Source organism: Neovison vison, chromosome 13 (assembly GCF_020171115.1).
Source record: "Neovison vison isolate M4711 chromosome 13, ASM_NN_V1, whole genome shotgun sequence".
In the NCBI taxonomy this organism is placed as follows: domain Eukaryota; kingdom Metazoa; phylum Chordata; class Mammalia; order Carnivora; family Mustelidae; genus Neogale; species Neogale vison.
In genome coordinates, this window is record NC_058103.1 from 49,390,501 (window position 1) to 49,403,575 (window position 13,075).

Genomic DNA, 13,075 nt, shown 5'->3' on the forward strand with positions numbered 1-13,075 from the left:
TCTTGTCTTCTAAGGTAACATATCACAGATTCTGGGGAATAGGATAGGGACATCTTTGGGGCCATTATTCTGCCTGTCACAGTAGGGTATGGAGACATTATTCAACCCGTAGAGTCTTTTCAAGTACACACTAGATGAGGAAAAGTGCCATTTATGAAAGAAGTCTCATTATTTAATAAATAAAAGATAAAGCTGTATTCTTTGCTAATTTACTGAAGGGCATCTTAACAGAGCTATTAGATGTAGTTTTTGCTCCTAGAGGGCAAAATGCTTTCCATTAGTACAACAGAAACATGCTGAAGGACTAAAATATTAATAACAAAAGATTCAGTAAATGGAGAATAAAGCAAGATCCACAGGCATACCAAATTCCAGGAAAACCTAGACAAATGTTCTGTATTGTACTTTACTTCTTAAGAAAGAAAATAGAACCCAGACAGCTTCATTGAATATAGAGCATTTCACATGAACAAAGACAAGTTTCCATTTTTTTCAGCATACATACACAGATGTCCTCTTTTTCTAAAATAATTTACTTTCTGGGTGATTCTTGGTCAACATGGAAGATACTGGGATGCTTCATTATCTTCCAACAAGCTGGATGAGAAAATTTTTGATTGCAGTTTCCTAATTGATACACAGGGAAAGTCTCAAAAACAGTGCCCTGTTTTCTGAGAAGTTAAAGGGTGTCTAGTGCAGAGATGATGGTGATGGAAAGGAAATGAAGTGAGGTTGTCCGTGTGAGGAAAGGACAGTTGGTGGAGCCGTGGGGTGATATACAGGACCAGGAGTCAGGCCTGACACAGAGCCATCACTGCCTTTGTTTCAAATGTAATTTCAGGGCTTGTTCTGAAACAGTGAAGGAAAGGGGAAATGAAAGAGAAAATGGAAGGATGAAAGTGGGCAAGCAGGAAGGGAAAAGAGAATGGATTCTTGACATGGGGCCATTTGGGACAACAGAGGAAAAGTCCAAATTTGGATTTCAGTGATAACAGTTAGTGATCATAATTAGGATCCCTGACAGAGTGACCAGCACTGTGTTGACTCTGTCACTTGTTTGGACCATTTTAATTGCCCATATTCAGGGAAGTAGGCCTTATTAGAATTCCCTTTTTACAGATGAGGAAATTGAGAGAGACAGAGAGAGAGAGAGAGAGAGAGAAAGAGAGAAACAGAGAGAGAGAGAGAGATTAAGCAATGTTGCCCGAGGTCACACAGGTCCTGGAACCAGGATTTTACAAGATTTTTTTTTTTTTAAGATTTTATTTATTTGATAGAGAGAGATCACAAGTAGGCAGAGAGGCAGGCAGAGAGAGAGAGAGAGGAAGGGAAGCAGGCCCCCTGCTGAGCAGAGGCCTGATTCAGGACTCCATCCCAGGACCCTGAGATCATGACCTGAGCTGAAGGCAGCGGCTTAACCCACTGAGCCACCCAGGCGCCCCTGGAACCAGGGTTTTAAATTCCATTTGGTTTATCTATTGTCCCTTGTCATCCCCGGAACGGCTTGGATTGGGGAAGGATGGCAGGTCAGCAGCAAATAATCTGCTCCCTTGTAGGCCTCCCAGGGTTGTCCTGAGGGCTGGTGTGCTCCTGAAGTTTCTCTGATGTGGCTACTTTTGGGAATGGCTATCTCCTCAGTGGACAGCTGGTGTGTATCTGTGTTTGGTGTGAGAAGCATAAGCTTGGGGTGGGGAGCTGCAGGAGAACCTTCCCTTATCTGCTTCACTGAGGAGGCCGGGCCAGGTTCTGGCGCATCCCTGGGGAATCAGGGCCTGTGGGGGCTCAGTGGGCATGGAACTGTGCTTCTTTCATGCCAGATTCTTAAGCTGGTTCTGCATCCCACCAAGTGCAAAGGGTCCCAGGGGAGTCAGAGTCTCGTCCCCTCTGCTCATTCCATCCAGTGGGATGACTGGACTGGTGTTGGTCAGACTCTTTTCCCTGCCATGGTGGGCAGTTTCAAGCTCAAGGCTTAAAATGATGTCATCTCTGCTCAAGCAGAGATGGCATCCTCTAGGTTAAAAATATGTGCAGAGTGGATGTGTACAAATTTATTAGGCTTTTCATCCCTATAGGAATAAGAACGAGCTATGGAATCCAATGAGCTTGTTGGACGTTTATTTTATTTTATTGCTTTTTTAAAAAAATTTTAATTCCAGTATAGTTGACATACTGGAATTAGTTTCAGCTACATTAGTTTCAGGTATACAAGACAGTGATTCAGTAATTCTCTACCTTACCCAGTGCTCATCACGAGAAGGGCCGTCCTTAATTCCCGTCGCCGATTTCATCCACCCCCTCCATCCTCCTCCCCTCCCCTGGGAACCATCAGTTTGTTCTCTGTAGTCAAGAGTCTGTCGTTTTAGTTTGTCTCTGCTTTTCTTTGTTTGTTTGTTTTGTTTCTTAAAATTCCTGAGCTTGTTTATTAAACCAACAGGCGTTTATTTATTTATTTGGTGTGTACTCTAGAGTAAGTACCAGTTTTGATCCTTCGAGAGACAGTGTGACGGGCACATGGTGGGCATGAGAGGAATGTGAGTAGAATCCACAGCAAGAAGTAAAAGAGACCTGGTTTCCACTTTTGCAAACTCCAAATCCCATTTGGAAGAAGCTATACTTATGTGAAGGCAAAGAGGAAAATCAGATATTTCAATGGGATAAACATCAGAAGGGACAGAGCCTTATAGAGTAGCAGCCCTCAGCAAAGACTTGGGGGAACGTGGGATGAATCAAGAGGGGCACTTGGGAGGAGATAGAGGAACAAATTGAGAACAAGTAGGAAGGAGACTGGGCAGAGTTTCTGGGAAGACGTAGGCCTGGGTACCAATATGCCGCATCACAGGGCGGACAGAAGGAACACTGGAGGACCTGTGTGACGCTTCAAAGTTGGTGGTGAGCTGATGGTTTGGAGCTTCTTCTGGGGAGGGTGGCTGACAAGGACTGGGAGGGGATGTGGTTGGACAGGGGAAGAGGGCAAGCTTGCCGATGCCTGACCTCCCGAGGAGTGGCTGGCTCTGATCTGAGCGGTCTGGGGGAGGTAGGGGTACACTCAGACACTCAGCACACCCTTGTGGACTTAACTGAAGACAAATGCAAAAGCAGTATGTGAAATGAATCAGAACAGGTTTTAAATCTGTAGTTTTCATTCAGAAATGTAATCCAGATGTCATTATCAAGCATTGGAGATAGCTTTGCACAGGATCAGGGTTGCGAGGAGATGTATAACTTAAGAACTCATTCTAAAAAGCAGACAGTCTCTTGAAGGGCCCATCGTTTTGGTGGTGGTAAGGGAGGCAAGGTGGCGATAGGAAAATAATCAGCTTTGGGGTCCCAGTATTCCCCAGCTCTCCTGTAGGTCTATATGGAGGTCTCTGGTGTGGCTTTTATGAACAGGGAACCTCCCGTGCGGCCTACCGGAACAAGGGGGCAAACAGACAGGCTGTGGGAAGCAGCCCAAGACCTGAGCGGAAGCCTGCACATCAACCCTGGTGCAGAGAAGCTTTTGTTCTCCCAAGAGCACTGGGCCCTGTGTTTCCTCCGTCTGGTAAACCCCGAAGGCCAGTTATTACAGACACCCTGCGAGGAAGCCACTCTGAAGGACTGTGTGGGGCCCATTAGCGCCTCAGCAGCGGCTCCCAGTGTGCCCGGGAACAGCAAGACAGCATTTCAGGGTCTCCACAGCATGAGAGCCGTTTTAATCTTGACTTGGCCGCCTCATGCTTCATTGTATTTAGAGCTGGGTGTGTTTCTGCCATTATTTGGCGATTTTCTTGCAAGCAAGCTATTTTATGAAAAATGTCTGATTATTGCTGCCAGAAAAAAAATAATATCCAACAATTTGCTTTAAATGATATGGTCTTAAAAGTGAGTGTTATTCAGACAAATGCAAATAATTTCGACAATTACTCTGCACTTAATCACCATGAAATCGGGTCCTCCCCATGTCTCTTCTCGTACTCAGTGTGCAATAATGGAGTGTTTTAGTGAAGTCAACACTGAACGGTCTTAGAGGGAAGGTATTTACCTTTCCCCCCTCTGCATGTTTTGTAAGAAGCCTGATCCATTTCCAGGGAAACTAGTTGACTATTAGAGTGACCCCAGGCAAATATTTATGCTGTTAGGTCCCAACAGCTGACTGGTGGACATCGTACATTCCTTCTAAGCGGTGAGGCCAAGGGTGTCAAGACTTCGGATGTGATGACTCCCTAAGCAGGTGAGTCGAGCACAGAGCGGGTCCCTGGCACTGAGTGCTGAATCCCTCCTTGATGAAGATGAAAAGTTTGACTCTCAGTGAAGGCCATACAAGGGGATAAGACTCCGCGAGCTCAGGAGTGGCTCACGCATTGCTCATTCAGAGGCTATTTGGTGCCTTTGTGAGGGATCCCGTGCTCACTGGTGTATGTGGCATAAAGAAAGATTCTCAACAGCTCTCTGGAGAGCTAAATGCCCGTTTCCTGCTGATAAACAAGGGAGTAAATCCACACCTCCCCAGGTACTCAGAGTAGACTCCCACAGCTAAGTATGAAGATCTGGGCAATGTCTTCCCACCTGAACCAGTAGTAGATGGAAACTGCCTAGAGGGATATTGTCATCATACAGCTTCTCTCCAAAGAAGAACTTCCAAAACCCTTTTATAGAGTGAGAGTGGATAAACCCATTATAGGGGACCAGTGTTTTACCTGCATTATCTTGGGGACTGGTGTCTTTGCTCGTAAAAGTACCAGCTGGGTCTTTGCTACTATAAGATTTCTGAATGGCTGAAATGAGGGGCTTAGATTTCCTCTTTCAGAGAGGAGATTCTTTTTTTTTTTTAAATTTTTATTGTTTTATTAACATATCATGTATTATTAGCCTCAGGGGTACAGGTCTGTGAATCACCAGGCTTATACACTTCACAGCACTCACCATATCACATACCTTCCCCAATGTCCATAACCCAACCACCCTCTTCATACCTCCCTCCCCTCCGGCAACCCTCAGTTTGTTTTGTGAGATTGAGTCTCTTATGGTTTGTTTTCCTCCTGTTCCCATCTTGTTTCATTTATTCCTTTCCTACCCCTCAACCCCCCCCCCCCACATTGCCTCTCAACTTCCTCGTATCAGAGAGATCATATGTAATTGTCTTTCTCTGATTGACTTATTTCGCTAAGCCTAATGCCCTCTGGTTCCATCCGCGTCATCACAAATGGCAAGATTTCATTTCTTTTGATGGCTGCATAGTATTCCATTGTCAAAGAGGAGATTCTGTCCATAGCCCTCACTGAGTACCTAGTAAGGCCAGGCATCATGACTGGCATTGTCTGCTGGTGAGTCTTTCCGGGAATGGACTGTGTGTGTGTGTGGGGGGTGGGGCTTGGGGGCTGTTTCTGGCCCGTCTCTCTCTGCTGGTATAAGGGCAGAGTGTCTTTGGACGAAACTCTAACACTCAGGAATCACTATGGATGTGGCCAAATGGGGCTGTGGATTTCTGTGTGCATGTTATCTTCTGTGCAGTGGGTATAAAACAGCTCCTCTGTTGGCAAACTGTTTAGTTTCCTAGCAGCCCTTCCTTTGCTTTAGCAGGGTTGTTGTTGGTTTTGTTTGTTTTAAAGTATGCTCTGAAGATCCTTGCCTTAGAATCACCTGTTTGTCAAATATGGACCTGTTATCAGAAGCTCTGGGAGCAGGCCCAGGGACTTGTAATACTCAGGTAACGTTTATGGACACTAAAGTTTGAGAACCAGGAGCTTCAAGGATGCAATTAATTTCTTGGCTCAAGGTATGTGACCTTTCATGGTCTGGCCTGGCCCATCTTTCTGGCCTTTCCTCCAGGACTCAGAACTTCTCACGGTCCCCTCCCACCACTGTAAGCTCTTATTCCAAATCGTCCTTTTACCTGCCACAGTCTTTCTCCTTTCTCTACCTGACCAGTTCTTAACTGATCCTGTAGGACCCTGCTCAAACATCAGTGTCCTTGTGATGTCTTTCCTGAGTCTGGCAGGAAGAGTTTCTCATTCCATCCCACCTGGTACTCTCAGGCTGTGGGCGCCTCTGGGAAGTGCCTGGGTTTTGGCACAGTGGACGTCACCCTCAAACCCCCTCATGGTGGGGACAATTGGCTCTACCAGCATGAGTCTGCTGGATATGTTAGTAAGTTGCTGATATAATTACTACTTTTTTCAAAGAAAATAGAATTGTTCTATTAGTTTGGTGTCCATTGTACCTGGAAGTTCTGAAAGCATAAAGTTTCTGAGAAAAAGGAGGACACGATAAGTTGTTTAGAGGACCCAGGGAACGGAGGAGTCCTGCAGCTGGGTGACATTTACAGAACCACTTTCCTCCCTCCGTGCCTCCCTCCCTTCTTCCATTTGCTGTAATCAGTAATAACAGCTCTTGGGTACTGAGGGCACCAAGAGGAAGCATTAAATGAGCGCTAGTTGCACAAATTAGAACTACAAGGATAACATAGAATTGCAAACACAAAACCTTAGCATGGACTCAGAGGGAAAAAGAAGGGCCATGGTCTTAAGTTCTCTTGAAAAGAAGGGTCATGGTTCACGTGTCCGTCCTCCTTCTCACTGCTCCTCAAGCATGATGTCTTCTGACTTAGAGAAATTTATTGCATCTATGAGTGTTCAGAATTAACCCCATGTGTCAGTTTCATTACTGGTTTCATCTAAAACAAGGGTCTTCACAAGGGGCCAAGAATGAATCTTAAGGAAACTTTATGTCCTCAAGATTATTTGCAGAATTTGGTATGAACCTATATGCATTTCCTGAGGAAATGTCCACTGTTCTCATCAGCTTTACAAGGGCCTAGAAACCTGACAAGATAAAAGCTTGGGTCTAGAGGGACGCCTGGGTGGCTCAGTTGGTTAAGAGGCTGCCTTCGGCTCAGGTCGTGGTCCTAGCGTCCTGGGATTGAGTCCCACATCAGGCTCCTTGCTTGGCGGGGAGCCTGCTTCTCCCTCTGCCTCTGCCTACCACTCTGTCTGCCTGTGCTGGCATGCTCTTTCTCTCTCTCTCTCTGACAAATAAATAAATAAAATATTAAAAAAAAAAAAAAGCTTGGGTCTAGAATACCCCAGCGGTGGAGCCCCATTCTTTAGCAGCCATGAGGAGAAGGGGCTCCAGAGCAGGTTTAAGAGTTTCAGTTCTGTCTTTGCTTGTTCACTCGCTGTGTGACTTTAGGCAAGTTACCTCTTTTTTTCTGAGCCTCAGTTCCTTCAACTGCGAAATGGGTTGATAACTTTACCTACTTTAAAGAATGGTTGTGGGGCGCCTGGGTGGCTCAGTGGGTTAAGCCGCTGCCTTCGGCTCAGGTCATTATCTCAGGGTCCTGGAATCGAGTCCCGCATCGGGCTCTCTGCTCAGCAGGGAGCCTGCTTCCTCCTCTCTCTCTCTCTGCCTGCCTCTCTGCCTACTTGTAATCTCTCTCTGTCAAATAAATAAATAAAAATAAAATATTTAAAAAAAAAAATAAAGAATGGTTGTGAGGATTAAATGAGTTAATGCCCATGACTTAGCAAGCATTCAGTAGACATTAACTGTGTTCATAATAGTGCCATTGTTTTTATTGTTTTGTTATTATTATCTAATGAGCTTTGAGTCCCTGACTGGCCTTTGTATACTTCCTGCCTTCCCAAATCTCTACTTCCTTTACCCCTCCAGGTACCTTATCATTTGATCTCTAAGCTTAGGGACAGTAACTCCTGATTCTTGCTGTGAAATACCCATGATGTTCATGTATTTTTTTTTTTTCCCAGACAGTTGTCAGATTGCCTTTTAAAAAAAGATTTTATTTATTTGATAGAGAGAGACAGCGAGAGAGTAAACACAAGCAGGGGGAGCTATAGGCAGAGGGAGAAGCAAAACTCCATCCCAGGACCCTGGGATCATGACCCGAGCAGAAGGCAGACACTTAATGATTGAGCCACCCAGGCACCCCTTTGGTGTTCTTGTATTAACGAGATTCTTTAGTAGACAGTAATATTCAGATCTATTCCTACTTTCTTACTGCTAATCAGTGATGCCCTGAATTCTTCAGGGATGTGCTCTGCATAAATAATATTGTGCATAATTTTGCATTTTCTGCATAATTCTATTTTGCCGCATAACAATGTGTCCGTTCATTTTTTTCCCCCTTTCTGTGCCCTGGAAAGAAAGAAAGTCATTCGAAATGGCTGGCAATCTCACAAGTGTTTGCTCGTTAACATTACATCGTTGAAACATTCCCCAGAGGTATGCTAATAGGCAACAAGCAAAACAACAATAAAGAAAATCAAGGGAGGAAAAAAAATATACACTACTGCAAAACAGATTTGTAGCTTTCTGTGCTTCCCAGTCACTCTGCTGCTCAGCCTCTGAGCTGTTAATTGGTGGTAATTATGAAGTCGTGAACTATGAATGGCCCTGACTTGAAGCTGGGAACACAGAATGAGGCTATATTCGAATGCTGCATCGATCTGCAAAGAGTGATATGCTGTTTACCGTCTCAATGAGTTGTTTCCCCCATAGTTTTATGATTCTTCGGATAATATTTTTGGTAGTGGAGAAACCTAAAGAAAAATGGAGCCGAGGAGGGCGTCTTCCATGTTAAGGAGTTTAGGGAATTGAATAAAAATAAGATCTGTTTTCATTAGTGGAGACCTCAGGACAGAGGATTTTCATTTTGTTAATCTGGATTTAAATCTCACCATGAATAGTATGCAAACACTCTTTCAAGCAAAGGAGGAGGTTGCTCATAGCTGGGAGCCGTAAGGAGAGCCAGGAAAAGAACCCAGGGCTCTGAGTGTGAAGGGGCTGTGGGGTCTCAGAGGAAGAGGCCATTTTGAGCAGTCCTTTAAACCTGTCCAGAATATTTTTGTATTACGGAAGTTTTGAACATGGCCACGATGGTGTCTCTTGAAGAAACTGGATGTAATTTAGAACAGGCGAAGATTCTGGAAAAAATCTAACTGCTCTGATTTTCATTTAACTGTTATTGTACTTTCTAAGGCCTGCAAAGTGTTCTTTAGATTGAGTACACTAGAGAACATTTCCAACCATAAAATTGCTATAGGGACTAAAGTCTCTAGGAGACTCGGTGCTTTTATGTTTTCTACAAGTGTTGAGATACTGGGTTCTAGAGGCAGAAGTTCAAGCTCCACCACTTAGTGACCACATAGCTTTATAGCGGCCATCAGCCTTCAGTTGCCTTAATCTGTAAAAGGGATATAATAACAATGTTTTCTTCCTATCTCACTGAAATGTTCAGAGGGTCAAATAAGATATTTCTGTGAAAGTGGCTTATAAACTGTAGTGTTCTGTAATATTTAGCTGTTGATAGAGACTCCTTCTCCTCAGCTGCACAAATTCTCATCCCACTGACGTTACAACTGCTTTTTTTTTTTTTTTTTTTTGGTGGCAGAAATTGTGTTAGACACTGAGCGTATATAGTCTAAGTCAATTCTTGAAACGATTCTATGAGACAGGCACCTCAATGTTCCCCTACACAAACAAGGAAATCAAGGCTTAGCAAAGTTAAGTTACTTATTAAGGCTGCAAAGCTGGAATTGGGGGCCTGGGACAAGGGCAAATTCTCTGTCTGTGTTGCTCAGTTAACAGATTACCTGGAGATTCATGTTTAACGGAAATAATAACACTTTAAGTTTGGTAGGCATTTATTATAGTTCTGACAAAGAATTTCTAACTTTGGTTTAATTATTTTTTGTGAAACAGATTACAAACGATGAACTCTGGCAAATAAGGCACAATTTAGCATTGTAATTCCTCGATGATCACTCAAGAAGCTTGTGAAATAGGAAGATTCTAGGGTTTAGTCATTTGGAATTCTATTTAAGTGTATAAGAAGGGCCCTTAAGGATCTGCCTTTTGAGTGGATTCTCCCAGGGGTTCTCTCAGAGTATTGGGGTGTCTTGGGGACCACAGTGAAGAAACACGTGAGTCTGGATGTTTGAAAGTTTTGGATTTCCATACAATTTACTATTTCCATACAATTATTCCTGTTAAAGAAGAGATGATGAGCCTTCTTAAGAATGTTTATATGCTGATTCAGTTGTGGCTCATCCTGAAAGTCATTATAAAAAATCAAACCTTTGCTTTTTTTTTTTTTTCCTTTTCTATTGGCCTTGCAAGAAAGTGATACTTGTTATAAGACAAAGTAATTAAAAAAAATAGAAATTGTTTGAATTTTTGAGCCACAAAGTTATGTTAAGGAAATTTCCATTAGTTTTAAGAATCATTAACTAGTTTGTGTCAGTCATAAAGGGCATTATTGGAGGGAGGTTTGAAAGTTTTCCTTTTTTTTTTTTTTAATTTTTTATTTTTTATAAACATATATTTTTATCCCCAGGGGTACAGGTCTGTGCATCGCCAGGTTTACACACTTCACAGCACTCACCAAAGCACATACCCTCCCCAATGTCCATAACCCCACCCCCCTTCTCCCAACCCCCTGCCCCCCAGCAACCCTCATTAGCAAACTCAACACCCAAAGAACAATAATCCAATCAAGAAATGGGCAGAGGACATGAACAGACATTTCTGCAAAGAAGACATCCAGATGGCCAACAGACACATGAAAAAGTGCTCCATATCACTCAGCATCAGGGAAATACAAATCAAAACCACAATGAGATATCACCTCACACCAGTCAGAATGGCTAAAATCAACAAGTCAGAAAATGACAGATGCTGGCGAGGATGTGGAGAAAGGGGAACCCTCCTACACTGTTGGTGGGAATGCAAGCTGGTGCAACCACTCTGGAAAACAGCATGGAGGTTCCTCAAAATGTTGAAAATAGAACTGCCCTATGACCCAGCAATTGCACTACTGGGTATTTACCCTAAAGATACAAATGAAAGTTTTCCTTTTATGAGCAAGGGACATAAACAGATGCTTCAGAAAAGAAGAAATATGTAAGGAAGTGTCTTTAACTCCAATTATAATCAAATAAATATAACTTAAAGCAATAATATATTGCTTTTTTAACATAACAAATTGACAAATATTGAAAAATGACAAAAGTATAGGTGACCAGAGTGTAGGCGCTCTTTTAAACATGTTGCCTATACTAACTAATTTAATCAGCACAGTGACCTTTGTAGGTACACTATTATCATCCTCATTTTACAGATGAGGAAACTGAGGCATATAGATAGATGACAAAGGGGCTCTCTCTACTGCTGATGAGAGTAAAAAGTGATATTAACTTTTTATTGGGTAATTTGACACTATGTCCAAGAGCCTTGAAACATGTACCCGCTTGAATCCTGTAATTCCATTTCTAGGAATTTATCCTTTGGAAACAATTAGAGATTCACACAAAAATCTTTGTACAAGAACTTTCTGGTAGCTTTATATTTAATATAAAAAAAAAAATGGAAACAACCTAATGATCCAACAAGAGAGACATTAACCAAATTACTGATGGCTTTACCCCCGTGAGGGAACATCAGCAGCGATTAAAAATTGTGCTTTTCAAAGTCACTTAAAGGCATAGGAAAATGTTCACAGTAGAATGTTAAGTTAAAAAAAAAAAAGACTCAAAACCACATGCGCAAAACTTCTCCAATATAATAAAATCTTAACATAAAACAAATGCCTGATGGTTACTCTAAAACCTTTGTAGGCCATAAGCACTTTTTAAAATTAGATCAAATATACATAAAACCATCATTTTTGATATGATCTAATGACATTTCATTAATTGCTGCTCAGTCTTTTCAGGTTAAGGAAACATGGCATTTTGGGAGGGCCTGGGTGTGCTAATGAGTTTATTTTGGAATCTGTAGAGCTAGCTCTTCTCACGTACATGTGAAGGAACACATGTACCATTGGGTGATGGGCCTAAGCTCCTAGGAGCTCTCAGCTTCTTGCCTCCTAGACCAGGAGCTCTCAGCTTCTTGCCTCCTAGACCAGGATACTTTGTATGACACCAGATGGCTTCCCTCATCCTAAGATGAGAGGATGGCACTTGGTGCCTTTCCTGGGAAAGCACTTCTGTCTCTGTAGAGAGGCTGCTTGGGCTCAGACTGCACTGTGCCCAATGTGATGGTCCTGGGGGGGTGGGGTGCTTTGGGAGGGGATTAGTTTATGAGTTTGGAGCTCTCAGGAGTGGGATTCATGTACCTAAAAAGAGACCCCAGAGAGATCCCTCTCCCTTCTGTGATGTGAGGACAAAGTGAGAAGTGGGCAGTCTCCAACCTGGAGAATGGTTTTCATGTTTCTCTGAATGTATGTTTCTTCTTTGTTAAAATAAGCTTGTAATACTTACGATGCATGATAGTGTTCTTGGATTTGCTAATAAAACAACCACTTGTATAGTGCTTGCTGTGTGCTATGCGCTATTTTAAACACTCTATGTATATTAACTGATTTAATCAGCACAGTGACTTTATTAGGTACATATCATTCTTATTCCCATTTTACAGATGAGGAAACTGAGGTGCATTGAAGTTCATTGTTCAGGGTCATACCTCTGGGCAGTGGTAGTACATGGATTTGAATCCAGGCAGTCTGGTTCAGATACATACCTTATTTATGATACTTTGCTGCCTCAAATCAAATCAAATCAAGTGGTTAATTAACATGGAGCATCTAAGTACTTGCATTCTCAATGAGGGTGACATCGTCCCCCACGCACTGGGATAAAAGGGAGTAAAAACTGGTTCTTAGAGGGTGAAAAAGTTTCATTTTTTTGGTATAGGTATTTATAAAGATATTCATACAGTACATAAATAGATATAGGATATAGTTGTGGTGGTAAAAATTAATGAGGGAGGGGAGTGATTAGAAAAAAATGTCTAAAAATGCTTCTCAGGGAGTAATGGTGAAGAAAGGCTGAGAAACATTAATCCAGTGCAATGCTAGGCTCACAGTAGGCTTTCCACAAGTCCGTCCTTCCTTCTTCCCCAGAAGGGGGCCGATTGGTGTGTTCCCCCACCTGGGGAAGAGTTTTAGTCCCAGTTACCACAAAGGATCTAGGAGGCAGAGAGCCAGCCGCTTGACTTCCACTGGGAAGAAGCAGCAAAGTCAGAGCCAAGGAACTCGTGCAGCTCACACACTGTTTTGAATGCACATTAAGCTTAGTTATTA